Source organism: Sus scrofa, chromosome 16 (genome assembly GCF_000003025.6).
Source record: "Sus scrofa isolate TJ Tabasco breed Duroc chromosome 16, Sscrofa11.1, whole genome shotgun sequence".
NCBI lineage: Eukaryota > Metazoa > Chordata > Mammalia > Artiodactyla > Suidae > Sus > Sus scrofa.
In genome coordinates, this window is record NC_010458.4 from 15,859,083 (window position 1) to 15,876,733 (window position 17,651).

A 17,651-nucleotide genomic window follows, 5' to 3' on the forward strand; every position below is an offset into this window, starting at 1 on the left:
TCCTGCTTTTAAGAAAGGGAATCCCCTCCTCCCCCAGCAACAATGTACTAACTGCTTGCAGCCAGTAATTGCCACAACCTTGAACTCCTGTTCTTCTGAAGTGAACTTTTATTCAAACAACCCTCCCCAATTTCCTCCTAAAACCCAGTAAAAGGTGACTTTCCCTTTGTCTTTTCAGACTTACCAATGAATGGTTCACCACAGCTTGTCTGTGCTGAATTGCAATTCTGTGCTATCCCCAATTTCACCCATTTTCTGGTAAAATATCTGGCTGTGTTACTATTTGAAGCTGACAAAAACAATTGTTAATCACTTTCAAAGCCCTGCTCCTTCCTTTGAGAAATGAAAACTTTTCATTTTATTAGCAAGTTATTTTAAAATATAAGATTGTCGAATGATGATAAAGAGTTAATATATCTAATATTCCCTTAGATATATGTGAAATAAGCAAGAAATAAAACATAAAGGTAGGTGTTTTGCTGAGGCCAGCTCAGCAGGTTAGGGCTGAAGAATGGGTGCTCTGAAACTTAAGGAAAAAGTTAACATAGAACAAGACACTGAGACATTTATCTTAGTCAAAGGTGGGAACAGGGGAATTCAAGGTCTCAGGGACCAAGAGTGCAGCCTTAAGAAACCACACTGCTTTTATTGTGCTCTTTAGGATTATGTCAGTGAGGAGGGGATTGTAGGTGCAGGATGTAGGTGGTTTTTTTTTAATGATTTTAAAAATTCACGTAGCCAGTAGCTGATTAAGCTTTTATTCTGATCTTTAGGCCTTTAACAATCATTAGCATTGAGGAAGCTTGGCTTCAGTCAGCTATCTATGCATAGCATTCTAGAGAATCACCATTGTGCCTATCTACAGCAACCTGGCCAGCCTAGGCTTGCACCTCGGTTCTCCTTGCTAATGCATACCCTGCTAAGGACCCCTCAATAAACCCCTTGGGGCCCTGAGGCTCATCTTCCTCTTATTCTTTAGAGGACATACCATGCTGTACAAACTGCATGCCTATCTGCACAGGTCCAGACCAACGCATTATGGCCTCATTCAGCTGACCATATATATGAATAACTTGTGTCTTTAGGTCTTTGTTCTTAAGCTTAAGTCATTTACCAGCACTTGTGACTGTTTTCCAAGCAGGAAGATGGGGTAAAATAAGGCAAGACAAGATGGAGTTTTCAGCATAGAAGATAGAAGCAAAGAGGCAAAGAAAATATTGTAGAAGCATGTCTCACGACAATGTTTATTTCTTAATAGTGTATACCTTAAAACCCACCACTGTAAGGTAAAAGGAAATATAATTTACAGTGTTTAAAAACATGTGAATAAATTTTCTTATCACAGCTTTTTGATTTCTGAAAATTATAATAGTGATAAATTCATATCAATTATTCTGTTGTCTTTAATATTTTAAAAAAGACCAAAGCATTTACCTTCATTTTCCAGTATTTATGTTATCTATTATTTTAAGTGCTGGGGACTAGGTGATTTTTTAAGTCATATATATGTAATATACAGCACTTAAAAAGTAAAAATAAGTTTATTGTCCTTCAGTAAGAGAATTCATTGATGTATTCATACAATAGAAACAATGAAGCTATCTAAGTCAAAATGAACAACAGCAAAAATGAATGTTGAGTTAGCAAAGATAAATATCAAAATTACAACATTGATTTTTCACTGGTTATAGAAAGAAAGGAGGGGCTTGTCTTATGAGCATTTAGTGCCCTTCACATTATTTCTAAACAAAAAAGACTCTTGTAGCAACTATTGTAAAATTTTGAGATTTAATAAATCTAGATAAATGGTGTGATATTACTTTATGTCTATTTATGCATGTTTGAAATATTATATGATTAAATTCTTTTTAAAATGACAATTTTGTATTTCAAATTTTTCTTAGGAAATTTCCAGCTCAACTTAAATTTTAATGACATGACCGAATTAATGATTTTCAGTGTGAAAATTATTTTATGCCAAATCCATTAGATAAACAATAGATATTCCTGGATACATCTGCATAAAGCCTTTCCTTCTATGTGTGCAAAGATACTGGGCTAGCTTTATTTTTGTCTCTAGGGAATGTTATAAAATCATTTCAAATTACAAAAAAAATTACCTATGCACAATGTATATCTTCCATATAACACTATCTTAAAATACCTAAAATTGAAATATGTACCTGTAAAAATGCACAAATTATAAGTATATAGTTCAATTAATTTTCACATAGTGAGGACACTTCAGTAACACCTACACATGTCATAGAATAGTGCTTCAAAATACTTCTCCAGCCCCTCCCACCAAATATCCATTATCTTTATTTCTAATAGCTTAGTTTTGTCTGGTTGTGTTTGGTGTGTGTGTGTGGAGGGGGAAAAGATGTTATGTATGTATATGTGTGTGTGTGTGAAAGTATATGAGTGTCTTCTTTAGCCTAATTTTGTATCGATGTGATTTATCAGGGATGTTTCTTGTAGCAATAGTTCATTCATTTACATTCATTTATAAATTCATGTTATAGGAATATATTATGATTGATTTATTCATTACACTGTTGGTAGATATTTGGTTTGCTTCTAGTTCAGAGCAAGTATAAATAAAACTCCCCTGTGCATTTTGTTTTGTCTTTTGATGAACATACGCATGCTTTTCCATATGGTACATACAATTGAATAAAATTGTTAGTGCATGGTTATCAAAAATAGATAGGGCAAATTTTCTATTTATGCCTACTACATTGTAGCTCCATCAATGACACATGCGTTATTGTCAGTCCTATTAATTGTAGCAGTATGTTGGGTATTTAGTGTTGAAATGGAACAGGATCCTAGGGTCTCCCCCCCCGCCCCCAACATGTCCTTAACATGCCTTTTGTCTGTAGAAAAACTTCTGTCAAAGAATAAGATTATTCAGAGAAGTGAGAAAATACAGAAGCAAAAGAAGTCAAATGAGACCAAATAATAATAGTTTAGTCATTGAGCAAAGCCAAGGACTTTTAGTTCCTCCTCAAGGGCTATAGATAATATTCTGAGACATATCCTGTGAGCTGTCTCATAGATAGTGAAACCCCCATCAGATGGAAGAAGTTATCTGCATATGACCAGATTGTAGTCATGACATAAACTGCCACAATTCAGAGAACGAGCCTCAAAGAAATGGGAACAAACCAACCCTGGAATGAAAGACTAACTGTCCTTAAAACAATCAAGGTGATGCTTGCTGGTCAGTCCACTGCATGACAAATTTCAAAGTAACTGTCAGAGCTGACTTTGCTGTTTCAGCATATGGTCCCCTCCCTCTGCTTATAAAAACCCTTGCCTACTGATTGTCAAGGGGGCAGTTGGCCTTGGACAGGAGTCTGCCCTCCCTCTTGGTTACCAGCTTCAGTAACAAAGCAAACTTTCCTTTCCACCAACTTTGCATCTTTATTTGCTGTAGAGTGATGAGGAGCCAGAGCCCACTTTCAGTAACAATGTTATCTGGTTTATTCATTAATTTTTCCTCATGGTAACTACGTCTTATATTGCACTTGTGATTAATGGGAACATTTTCATACTGTAATTGGCCATTTGGATATCCTTTTTATTTAAGTACCTCATCAAACATCCTGTCCATTGCTTATGGGATTCTCTGTATTTTCTTATTGATTTGTAGGACTTTATATGTTTTTCTGGAAATCGGCTTTTGACAGTTATGTTTTGCAATTTTTTTTCAGTTTGTGACTTGAATGTTTACTCTAAAATATGTAGTATTATATTAGCTAGTATATTATTATTTGTGTTTAGCAAATTGACTATATGCTATTATTGAACAGACCATCTTTTTCCTATTGTCATATATCAATTGTTCATGTATGTATAAGTGTGTTTCTGGATTCCCAAATCTATACCATTGATTTTTTGGCTTATCCTTAACCCCCATTTCTTTTTCTTTTTTTTTTTTTTTTTTTTTTTTTTTTTTTTTGTCTATTTAAGGCCACATTCATGGTATATGGAGGTTCCCAGGCTAGCAGTGAAATCAGAGCTGTAGCTGCTGGCCTATGCCACAGCTACAGCAAGGCCAGATCCAAGCCATGTCTGTGACCTACACCACAGCTTGTGACAACACCAGATCCTTAACGCACTGAGGAAGGCCAGGAATTGAATTTAAGCCCTTATTGATACTAGTCAGATTTGTTTCTGTTGAGCCACAAGGGGAACTCCAAATTTATGTTCAAGTAAATGTGATAGTCATTAGAATAACCCAACTCTTTAATTCATTTTAATTAATTTATTTTGCATTATTTTTAATATGTATTTTACAATATCCACAAAAAGAACACAATTGTAATTTTGTTTCTGATTGTGCCACATATTTATAACAATCTGAACAGACAACATTTAACAATATTGAATCATTGACTGCAGGAGTAGGATATCATCTTGCATGTATTTACGTCTTTTCAAATATATATTAATAAGCTTTATAGTCTTTAGTGCAGAGGATTTGAACATTTAATATGAATATATTTCATGCTTCTTGATTTTACTGTCAGTGATATTATTTTCTTTCCATGCGGCTTATATGTGGTATATAGATATTCAATCAATTGTTACACATTAGCCTTATTTTTAGAAAACTTAAGTTTATTTTACAAATCTAATGTTATAACCATAGCTTACTGAATTATTCATCAATATTATATTTCTGCATAATGATGATTTTATACTTTCTTCCAATGTTAGCCTTATTCCATGAGTTTAAAAAAATAAGTCTACTAGAGATAATCATAGTAGGTGTCCTTCACTTCTTCCTTTGTTCAGAGAGAAAACTTTAAAAAACTTTTTCAATTTTGTTGCAAAATTTTGCTGTATTTATCAGTTTATGGGAATTCTATTCTATTACGAGTGATTTTTTTAAACTAAGGTTGGTAAATAAATTTTACCTAATGCTTTCATTGATGTTTAATGTTATAGTCATATATGTTTTCTCCTGATTGAGTCATGATGAAAATATTCTGAAAAAGTTTTGAATTTCGAAGGACTTCTCATTCATGGACTTAACCCAATGTGTTCATACTGAATTGTCTTCCATATATATTATTAAAAATATTTTCTTTAGGTTTTGGAGCTCCCTAGTGGCCTAGCAATTAAGGATCCAGTGTTGTCCCTGCTATGGTGCAGGTTCAATCCCTTGCCTGGGAACTTCCCCATGTGCTGGTTATGGCCAAAAAAAAAATTTTTAATTAGGCTTAAAGATGCCCATTTAAGTGAGAGTTCGACCTCAATTTATCAAGTCTTTTTCTGCTCTGGGCAGAATTTGTGTAAGATTCATGTTCTTTTTTTACACTGTAAGTTTCAAAGAATTCACCAGAGAAATACTTGGTCTTCTTGTGGAAATTTAATCAGATATTCAATTTCTTCATTGGTTATAGGGCAATATAAAACTTCTGTTCTTTTTTTTAAATCACTTTTAATGAGTTATGTGTTGCTTTTTTAAGGTTTTTTTTTTTTTTTTTTTTTTTTTTTTTTTTTTGTCTTTTTGTCTTTTTGTCCTTTCAGGGTCGCACTTGTGGCATATGGAGGCACCCAGGCTAGGGGTCCAATCAGAGCTGTAGCTGCCAGCCTACACCACAGCCACAGCAATGCAGGACCCAAGCCATGTCTGTGACCTACATCACAGCTCACAGCAATGCCGGATTCTTAACCCACTGAGCACATCCTCATGGATGCTAGTCAGGTTTGTTAGCAGCTGAGGCATGATGGGAACTCCAGGTTTTCAATTTGAGATACTTAACTCAAAATTTGCTTGTCTTGTTTAGATCTGAATGTGACAAAATTCAAAGAGTAGCAAAGTAGAGCTGCCTCCAACCTTAATCCTAGGAAATCCTTTTTTAGACAATTCCTTTACAATTTGTTATTATTTTTCTCTGCTGTTATATTTCTGTGTCATCACTTAAATATGGTTTAAATATTTATAACTTATGAAAATGCCTGTATAAATGGTGGTCATTATTTCCAGTATATTAAGGGAAACCACTAGTAATTTATAGGTACTTCAACCCATGCTTTCACCTAAACTAACTCTTTGACAGAAAAAAGAGTGAAATATTTACCTACTGTAAAAATGAAATAACATTTAAAATTAATTTTTCAATTAGTTGAAGTGATGATGTTGCTCTTTGCTTGCATAGCCCAGAAAACATGAGAGGAAGAATGTCATCTATATCATTTTAGATTTAACATCCAAGAGGAATGCTATGAAATATTAACAGGAACAGAATTAATGTATAGGTAGTTTCTAAAAGTTCTGTTTCCTGTACTACTAATAATTTGATAGACATCAGCATTATTATTTCTCCAACATTAAAAAATTTGCATCACTTAAAATTTAAATATAGTAACATATGAGGTAACCAGTTCCCATTATGATTGACCACTGAGAGGTGGATTGCGTGAAGCACAGTTATATGAACCCAAGTCCCAGCCTATTTCCCCCTCGAAGCAATTCTTTATATGGAATATTAATCACATGTATAAGCTATTGATACATATCTTTCTTTTGAGAGATCATTTAAGTATACAGAAGCACATTAATCATCATTCTGATTATAATATAAAGTGAACACTGAATTAAAAACTCAGTCTTTAGTCAGAATGTGGAAACAATATTCCTCGTAATATTAAAGAAACTATAAAGCACACCTAGGTCTCGTCACACAAGTTGCATCAGTAAATGTGATTACTCTGTATGGTGGCAGTTACTTTAAACTATTTAGCCTTCAGTCCATATTAGGGTTTTTGTTTGCTTGTTTAACAACATCAGGCCATTAAATATACTGACCAGTGTTATCACTGCATTTTCCTTCCCTCTCGAAGCTCATGACAATGAAAGCATTTCTGCAGAGTCTATACAAAGTCACAAACAAAGTCACTGGGCTGGAGCTTGTCACCTAATAATGGACTCCGTCATTTATGAGTTCCCACTTTATGGCACTCCTGAAATGCTTTCACCTGAACCATTATTGAGCAACCTGAATCATGGGGATAAATCTGCCACTGCGTTCTGCATACAATGACAAATCATCTAAGACTGAAAGAGTCTCAGGGAGAAGAGAGCCACTTCTATCACACCTCCCCTCTGCCTATGTATATGCATTCCTGAGCAGGATGAAACTGCTTTCTTACAATGTTATTTATTGGAAGCTGTTACTCCTTTGCATTTTTCACTCACACTTTGACAATTCCTCCTACAATGTAGTTGCTGCAGCAAACACATACTTCTCTTCTGTTGTAACTGCTGTCAGTAAAGGAGAGTTAATTTCCTTTTTGCTGATTCTCAATTTGAGTATCTATGTGCCAGGAATTCTGCCTGCATTTTGCATTCAGTATTTCATTTAGTTCTCATGGAAGTCCTACGGAATGGACATTATTACCTCCCTTTTAAAAAATGTCCAGGTCACAAACCTAGTAAGTGGTGCGATAACTATCCAACCTTGATTATCTCTAATTCCAATTTCTCTGCCCTTTCAATGGGCTGCATCTCTAGTGTTTGTGCACATAATGTATTATTAGCATTGCATTCTTTTTATTTTTTAAATCATGAAATATACATAAAACTACTATATATAATTTACATGTACAATTAAATCATCACAATAAACCAAACAATGTATTCAAAATCAAGCCCTTGTTTGTTCCCTGTCAACTTCATTCCCTGAGGAGTAATAACCACTTATTCCAAACTACGTGTTATTAAATCTCTTTCATTTTTTAGAGTTTTACTATCCACGAAAGATATATAGTTACTTTCTACTCTGTTTTCAATTTATATATAAGTGAAATTAGTATATATATTTTGGAGCTTACTATTCTTAGTTAATTCTATGTTTCTGAGAATCATCCAATTTGAGGCAGGCAGCTGCAGTCTATTCTACTGTTGAAGGACACTTGAGTCATTTCAGGATTTTACTGTTATGAACAGGGCTGCTAGGAAAATTCTGATTTCATGTCTGCAGAAACATATATGCAAGATTGTCTCTAGGGTATATACCAAGTAGTGGTGTTGCTGGGTCATAAAATATTCATGTGTCAATTGCATTAAGTAACATCAAATTATTTTCCAAAGTGGCTGCACCAATTTGCCCTAAGACAAGAAGTTGCTAGGTAGTTAATGAAAGTACCCTTGCTCCATATCTTCACCAGGAAATGGTTTTGTCTGACTTTGGAATATTTACCAAATTGGTCACTATGATTTTGATTCTCAATTTTCTGCTTTCTAATGCCCCTTTATTTTTCATGTTTATCTTTGAAATCTTTTTTCATATTTTTTTACCATTTTAAAATTTTGTTAGTGGTCTTTTCCTTAAAGACACATGCAATTTACTCACGTATTATAAATATTCTCTTTGAATATTAATTCATTGTGAGTTATATTTGTGGAAAATATTTTCCAATTTGGCTTATTGTTCTATTTCTGGTGTCTATAGACAAACAAGTTCTTAAATTTACTGAATTCATCTATAATCTCCTTTACTTTTTATAACTTGTTAATAATCTATTTTGAAAAATTCTTCCCTATCCAGAGCCATAAATATATTCTCTTGTATCATCTTCAAAAACTATATATATATAAATTTCACTTTCACATTTAAGTCAATGATCTATCTGGAATCAGTTGTTTTTTGTGCTATAAGATAAGCATTCACCTCCTTTTCATATAATGATATCTATTTTACATCCTTATTTATTTATTAGTTTACTTCATCCTCTAAGAATGTATAAGCTCCATAATAAATTTGATTATCCCCATATACACAAGTATATTTCTGTTTGGGTTAAGATTTCAATTATATAAAAAATATAGATCAGTTTGGAAAATATAGTCACATTTGAAACCTTCAAAAATTTTTTCTAGCAAATAGGGATCCTCTGATATTTGAAAGTTTTATTTTCCCAATAAAGACAACTTTGTTACATTTGATAAAATGCACTTTATATATTCTAGTATATGTCATCCAATTTTTTTGCACATTCTTATTAAGCTAAAAGAGTTTATTTTCCTAATGTGCTAAGACTTTCTAATCATAATACATTATATAATTGCATTGGCCATTTTTTTCTGCAGGTATTACCACAACCACATACCTTCCTTTCTATAATGTTAATGTTTTTGAATTTTCTGTTGTAAAATTAATCTAGAATTTCTGGGGAAAAGCCAAATAGTTCATTACATAATACTAAATTATCTTTTAATATATATTCTTGAATTGTTTTGTATTTTTGATTTTACTACTTTAATTTTTAGAAGTTTAACATTTTTTTTTGCATATTCAACTCTGTAAGGATGTGTGAGATTGGAATTATGTCTCAATGAATATTTAGGAAAAAAATTCTATTTTAAAACTATTTGACTACTGTGGGAAAAATCAGAAGTTACTGATTCAAATTCTCTGCAGTTAAAGGTCTATTTAAGTGTTCTTCTTTACATATTAGTCAAATTATTAAAAAACATCCACATTTTCAAAACTATTAGCATATAACTATTGAATTTTAGCATCTAATATTTAAATCTTAATATCCTACATTTCTAATTTTATTTACACATTTATTCTCTTTTTTATCATTATTTATCTATTTGTTTCAAACATAACCCAAGAACTCCTAAGTCAATATATTTAAAAATAATTAAAAAGTTTCAGATATTTAAAATTACTCAAACCCATAAATGTAATTAAAAAAAGTCTAGAAAATTAATACTTATATGATCACGGACTCACATTTCAATAAAATAAAAATAAGTAATTATAAACTTTGGTCTTCTGTCGTGAATGATAACTTCATAAACAAAAATGCATTCTTCTAAAGATTGAGACATAATTATATGGTGAAAATTAAAGATTTATTTTAAAATAAGAGACAGTCTTATGCAACTGTAGGTAAAAATATTATCACATGGTTTTGTGATAATACTTTCATCACGTAGTGATACTTCCATCTCAAGGTCTACCCTCATTTCTCTAAGACATTATGATAAAAGGAGGATTCTTATAAATCAGCCATTCCTTCAAGCAATAGATACTTATTATGATGGCAGAAAGTGTAGTGTTTACTAATGGGAAATATTATAGCTATCATAAAACAAAAAATTTCATCCCAAATTTAAGAGTAATAAATAATGTAACAGGTGCCGGGGTCCCGCCCCGCTGTCAGGGGATTTCCGAAAGAGGAGGGGCGGCAGGCTCAGGAAGAATAACGGGGACACACACACTCTCGAGTAGTGCTCAAGAAGTCTCAAATTTATTGGTAAACAGCAGCAGCTTATATAGGGAAAACCTTAAAACTTACATCAGCAAAAAAGATCAATATCTCATAACTGTTCCAGGGTTGCAGATTAAGTGTAAAGATGGAAAAAGGCACCTGGATGGGGGAAAGTACACCATAAACCCATTATAGAGTAAATAAGCAGAAAGCTAGAGGCACATACACATCACAAACAACCTTGTAAATGTCACGTACATCTTATTGTCCTTTAACACAAACGTCTATTTACTACCTAGCAACAATCTTACTTTAACTTCTAACATTATGATAGATTTTTATACTTTATACAATGAAGTAATAATAATCATCAATTCCTAATGCCTACATACTATATTGTAAAAACTAAATAATTGTGCTGCCTAAATAAAGCATGCCAATATTCTCTAAGGTCATCATATGAAAAAACAGAAACCTCCCCAGAAGCTATTATTTTGGAAGTAGACAGCATGGAGCCATAGCTCCAAAGATAAACTAAAGGCTAACAAACAAAAATAGGTTGAAGCTTAAATAGAGACTAATAAATCCCTTCCTTAAGGCAAAAAGAACACAGAGTTAAAGCACAGTAAGCAAGGCATGGATCAATTATTAAAAAAAAAAAAAAAAAAAAAAACCCAAAAAACAAAAAAACAGAAGCCAAAGCTATGTATCTCCAGGCACTGGTCTCTAATGCCTGGTGGGGGTTTCGAGGCCTGGTGGATATGCTGTTTTGCAGAGCCTTCTTCAGAATCTCCTGGACTTTGTCATCAGGCAGATTCGTTTCTTCAGGGTCCCCTGGACTTTGTCATCAGATGGACTCCTGTCTTCTGAATCCCCTGGACTTTGTCGTCAGGTGGATTCCATTCTTGAAACTCGGCTCCCAGCAAACAGTGTATATAATCTTTTTTTAACAATGTTTTTATATCATGCACCTTGTAAAATTTTGAATCCCTTTTGAAGAAGGAAGAGAAGTATGGTTTCCATTTTTCTGAAGTGCAATTTTGTAAGTATACTTGCAGAAAAGAGTTACTGTATGATAGAAATTAGTATATAATGGTGTATTAATGAATTCAGGAAATCATTTACTTCTTCTGGAAAGTATAAATATTTGGAAATTTTTAAAATATTGGTAGAACAATGAAGAGGTAGTAAATATTGAATTGCTTTGAAATGGTAGAAAGTGATTTGACATTTGTAATGACATGAATATTTGGGGATATTAAAGAAATATTTTATTATATGAAATCCTTAGATAAAAATTATACCTTGACCCCCAGTAAAAATTATACCATGGAAAAGCTGAGATCCTAGATGTACACACAGAATTTTTCAATCCCCCTTACATAATGTTTCCAATAATCCTTTAATATATTTCCTGCCATAATGTAGAGGAAGGCTACAGCAAGGAGAAAAGTGAGGAAGATAACTGTCCTTTCTGATCTAGAGAAATTGAAAGACAAAGACAAAAGTATGAGATGCCATTTCTCATATTTCTGCTATCTCAAAATGAAAGCACAGGTGGATTTGGAGTTTTTAGGAGAAACTTCAAACAAATGGAGTAAACCTGAAGCTACATGTGCAGGAGCCTGAATAACAGAGCATTAGGGAGGAGAGATTCACATTTGAGAGATGGTATCTTTGGCAAAGGGAGAAGATAGCTGGTTGACCTTGAAGCAGCATTATTGCATCCATTTGACTTGTACATAATTTAGTGGATCTAGAATTTTTTTTCATTCCTCTATGTGGATGAAGTATCAGAGCACCACTGAATGAAAAAGGCTAAAATAATGAGCACAAACAGTCACTAGCAATGAAGTCTTTAACACAATAAGCTACAGGTTTTGGTGATAGCACTGCACAGCCACCCCAGGTGGGACTATTATATCAGAAAGCTCTCCAGTCAGAAGACAAGCACAGATCTGCATCAGAAAGTAGGGAGAATTTAGCAGTTACAGCTGGGATCTCAGGAGCCCTCCACTTCACCCATAAAATATAAGGTCACATAAGCCACAGAGCCTTAATCTGACTTACTTTTGGAGCATTGTGTAAAAGCAAAATTAGAGGCTAAGAATTAATATAGATGACATCTACCTAATCAGAAAGATAATTTCATTGAACTAAATTTATTAATATCAAAGACAAATTAATGCCCCCCCAAAGATGTCCATGTCCCAATTCCCATAACAGGTGGAAATATTACATTTCAGGTAAAGAGGAATTTAAACTGTAGCTGGAATTAACATTAGTAATCACTTTACCTTAAAAAAGGGAGATTGGCTGGCTTAAATGATCCAGCTGTGCATAATGTAATCACAAGCATCTTTAAAAGGAGACGTGGGTGCCAGACAACATGGAGTATTGTGTGGTGAGAAGAGCTCTAACCTTAGAAACTCTCTCCTCTAGAATCTCCAGAAAGGAAAACGGTCCCACCAGTACCTTGGTTTTTAACCCAGGAAAACATCCAACCAACAGAGTGGTAAGAAAGTAAGTTCATGTTGTTTTAATCTATTAAATATGTGGTCATATGTTTCAGCAGCCATAGAAACCTAAAACAATGAGATTTAAATCAAATTTTTCTTTATGCTCTTGTTTCTTTGTTGCTTTTCTCTACTCAATGGTGAGGAATTTATGGGAAAAAAATCAACTTGGTTACAAAGGAGTAGAAAAAAATGTAGCTTGAGTATACTTACAACTCTGCCAAACAGTTCTCAAAGAATGTGGTTACCTAATCTTTTCAAGAGCTTAATGTAACTTGAGTTTTTTCTTATAACTTTAGAAAAGATATATTTCATTTGTTGCCTTCAAAATCCATCCACCCTATATTAGTTCTATTCCTACTATGTTTATCTTTAGGCTTTTTAAATTTTTAAGCTGAAGAAAACAATTTCTTACTGATTTTGGATATCCAACTGGTTTCCAAAAATGCATTTGGTACTGAGCAACTTGCATTCCCATATAACCTGTTTTGTCACTTGTGTGTACTCTTAATCTTTGTCAATGTTTTCATTATTTACACAGCCACTGAATTTAAATCCTGGTGTTATCTTTTTCTAATAACTTTGCTCTTTCATGTCTATCTAGTCTCCAAGACTCTCGAATTTGTCTTAATTCTTTCATTCACCTTTGCCACAATTTTGATTATTCTCATCACTTCTCACTTGAACTATTGCAATAACATTATAGTTGGTCTCCCTGTTACCATTCTATTTTCAAAATTTCCATGTTCCTGTGACGCTCTTTCAAAAATCCTGTTTTTATATCAGAAATAATCATTTTATTTCTGCTCTCTATTGATCTCATGCCACCACCTCCCCTCCTCCGTAAGTTACATGATGGTGATCTACTTATACTCTATTTATTTTGGACTTTAATGTCTAATAAAGCACTTGGAAAACTGTATTGTTAAGTAACATGTAAATAAGTCAAAATATTTGAATCCAGCAATTTCTACAGTAGTGAATCAGATTATATGGTCTTTGCTGCTATTCCAATGACAGAGGAGGAAAATAATCTTTTTAGCTCCTTCAGCTGAGATTGCTTTAATTACCATCAACCACTTGGTTATTACAATCAAGCTTAGTTGACAAACTCAAATTTGATCTATGCATTAAAAAACTGATAAAATTATTTTAAGAAGGTGTTACTTAAACTAGAATCAGAATTAAATTACTACATAAAAGAATATAACTTATTATATGAATAATAATATCTTTAGTTCAATGGATAACTTCTAGCATTTTTATTGAAAACATTTGAAACATTCAGTTCAACATTCAGTTCACCCAGTCTATGGAACACAGACCGTGATATGATATACTGATCATAAAGTCATCAAAATTCTTAAACTGATGTTAACTTGCCTTTCAAAGAAGTTTTCCTGGAGTACAAAAACAGGAAAAGTACAACAAAACAGTTCCGCAGCAGTTTCCGTCCTTAACCTTTTTTCCACACCTGATTCTTACTAACAGACCATGATTTTTTTCTCATGTAAGTTTATTTTTTTCACTTGTTGTTACCATTTGTTTCATGTTTGATTAGTGTAACTTTTTTATATATGTAATTATGGCACTCTGCCTTGCGTGGAAACTGGTCAAAGTGGCACTCATCCAGACAGTAAATGGATCCTTGTTTATTTTCCCTCAGCTATTTGTAAGAACTAGAAACACACAAGGGTATAATAAAATTGTTGCCTTGTTGTTATAAAACCTCTTCTATAAATTACAGTGTACCAAGAAATATATTATCTTTCATATTACTTTACTAAGCACAAACATTAATATAAAATTGTATGAAAAAGACACACTGGTGATTAAAAAAAAGCTGAGGTTTATAATGAAAATAAGTTTTCTAGGTCACTGCATTTGCTCTATTTTAAAAAGGGAATAGAGAAATGTTTCTACTTAAGCAAATTGGAGATTCCACCCTCCTGTGCGGTGGTTGTGAAGATAACATGTCCATATCTATGCTTAAATTGGGAAATAAGCCAGTTTGGGATTAAAAACATATATAGACACTTTTAAGGCCCTGTACATTAGGTAAAACTTGCCATAATTTGGTTTCCATGGAAAGTGCTAATAAAGTACTAAGCTCAAAGGAGAGGGATTTGCAATTTCAGGTGTGTTTGTTTTTGTTTTTTCTCTCCTGTTAAGATAATGTACTGCTGAGTGCTTAGTTCTGGTTGGATTTTGAAGAAAAACTTTTTTTTTTTTTTTGCTATTGCTATCTTAACATTAGAAAATTTAACTCTTGATAGTGTTTTGTTGTTTTATTTAGCCCTATTAAAAACCAGCTCCTCTCAAAACGTTAGGCAATTCAGTTGCTAATGAAGATGTGGAAACTTACAAACTTTATTTACCCCATCCCCAAACCTAGGAAGCAGCAGAGTTGGTCTTCAACACTTAACTTTCTCAACTACAAATCAGTAATCTTATCACTACATAACATGATGTATTAGTTTCCCTGGGCTGCCAAAACAAAGTACTACAAACTAAGTGGCTTAAACAAAAATACTTTCTTTCATGGGTCTGGAAGCTAAAAATCCAGGACCAAGGTGTTAACAGTGTTGGTTCTTCTGAAGACTATGAGGGAAAATCTATATCCTTGCTTTTGCTAGTTTGCTGGGATTTTTTTTTTTTTTCTTCATTCCTTGGCTTCTGCTGCACCTCAGATTCTGCCTTCATGATTAACTTGCATTCCCCTTGTCGTATGCCTGTTTCTGTGCCCCAAATTCCCCTTCTAAAAGATTAAATTAATTTGGATTAGAGTTGTTTTAAAAAATAAAAAAAATGCACCAGACAAGATGAACAATCAAAGAATAACATACATTCAAGAATATTGTGGAGTTCCTGTTGTGGCCCCGTGTTTAACGAATCCGACTAGGAACCATGAGGTTGCAGGTTTGATCCCTGGCCTTGCTCAGTGGGTTAAGGATCCAGCGTTGCCCATGAGCTGTGGTGTAGGTTGCAGATGTGGCTTGGATCCCGTGTTGCTGTAGCTCTGGTGTAGGCCAGCAGCTAAAGCTCTGATTAGACTCCTAGCATGATAACCTCCATATGCTGAAGGAGCAGACCTAGAAAAGGCAAAAGACAAAAACAAACAAACAAAAAAAAACACTGCAAGGGATGCCCATACTATTGTAATAAGGAAATTGAACTCAACTCTGAGAGAAACAGAAAGAAAAAAATGGTAAGCTCTGGGGTGAGCTAGCTCAAAGGAGTAGAGGGGATGTTAGTAGGGAGGCTGGCTACTGTGTTTCGACCACCTGTGTTTCCTAATTGGTGCTTATTGGAGTCAGGTTCCTACCCTCTGACAGCGACTAGGAGATACCCCCCTGTATTTCTTAAATTGATTGCATCTCAAAGAGATGGCTCCCAGGTGTTTGAGAAAGTCTTTCTGGATTATAAAGCAAGGTTATTTCAAGCAAAGTCTTCTCAAGGTTAAGTCTGGCGAGAGGCTGGGAGAGGATTTATATCTTAAATGGGGTAGAAAAAGAATTTATAATTATAAGCTTTTTTAATACCCTAAAAGAGGGAGGTCAGGGGCGGAGAGTTCAGAAAGAAGCCTGTCTAAAGTTGAGTCAAGGTAAGCAGAATTGTTAAGGCCTTCTTAGTGAGAATCCTCCCTAAAGACATTATTTTAAATTTTTATTCCCTTCATAAAGGCCCTATTTCTAAATACCCTCACATTCTGAGTTACTAAGATTAGAACTTAACATATTTGAAAGGCTCAAAACACATGGATGTAACTCACTAATAACTGAAAAAGAAGGGAAGTATTTCTAAAATATTTTTGATGCTTAAAATGTGATTCTTTTAATAGGTCAAACTGAAAAAAATTATAACAGGAAAATATAAATTCCATTGTCAAATTCAAACCTATTTTTGATGCTTTTGATGTAAGTAGAAGTTTTATGAAAGGAGTAATAACTGTAAGATAATGACAAGTGAGTAAAGTGTTTACCCATTATAACTTAGATGACAAAAATAAACTGTATAAAATGTTTATGAAACAACTGTATAAAATGTTGATGAAATATTTGGGTTTATTAAGATAAGAATACACTTCTGGAGCTCCGTCATGGCTCAGTGGTTAACAAATCCGACTAGGAACCATGATGCTGTAGGTTCCATCCCTGGCCTTAATCAGGGGGTTAAGGATCCAGGATTGCTGTGAGCTGTGGTATAGGTCGTAGACTCAGCTCAGATCCCGCGCTGCTGTGGCTGTAGGCTGGCAGCTACAGCTCCAATTACACCCCTAGCCTGGGAACCTCCATATGCCTCAGATGTGGCCCTAGAAAGACAAAAGGCAAAAAAATATGTGTATATAACTTTATCATAAAATCAGCCAAACTTTTCAAGATGAGCAAATAAGTAAAACAAAATCAGTATTTCATATACTCGTATAATTATGATTAAAAAAATTAACTTTTTTAAAATATCTAATTTCCAGGCCCCTGATAAATTCCATTTCAGAAGTTATGTGCATAAGAGCTCTTAAGTCCATGTGATTATATCTCCTGATTAAGGAATTTCATACAAAAAAATTCCAAGTCCTTTTTAAAAGAATAAAAATAAGTGAAAATCATCTCTTGTTAAATGGTAAAAAAAAAAAAAAATGGATCAGCACTGGAAAAAATTGTGCAAAAAATACCATCAATCTGTCTATATCAAATACTGCTAAAGTTAGCGGGAAATTTTGAAAAATGGCTGTCTCATGCAATAGGAAATGACAAGTTTTTTCTAAATAATGGTCTCTGGAACTGAGCATTAAGATTTTGGAATAATCCTTTCATCCAATTACATATTTTAATTACTTAAAATATGTCAAGCAATAAAACCCAAACATCATCACCTCTTCCTATAAGTGATCTT

At 33.5% G+C, this 17,651-nt stretch overlaps 1 long non-coding RNA gene across 1 annotated transcript in view; it reads left to right on the forward strand.

The window, feature by feature from the left end:
- LOC110257293 overlaps positions 12,616–17,651 on the forward strand; it is a 39,689-nt gene continuing 34,653 nt past the window's right edge. The window contains exon 1 of the long non-coding RNA XR_002339717.1: positions 12,616–12,765. This is a non-coding gene — a long non-coding RNA (uncharacterized LOC110257293). The remainder of the gene's footprint in view (positions 12,766–17,651) is intronic.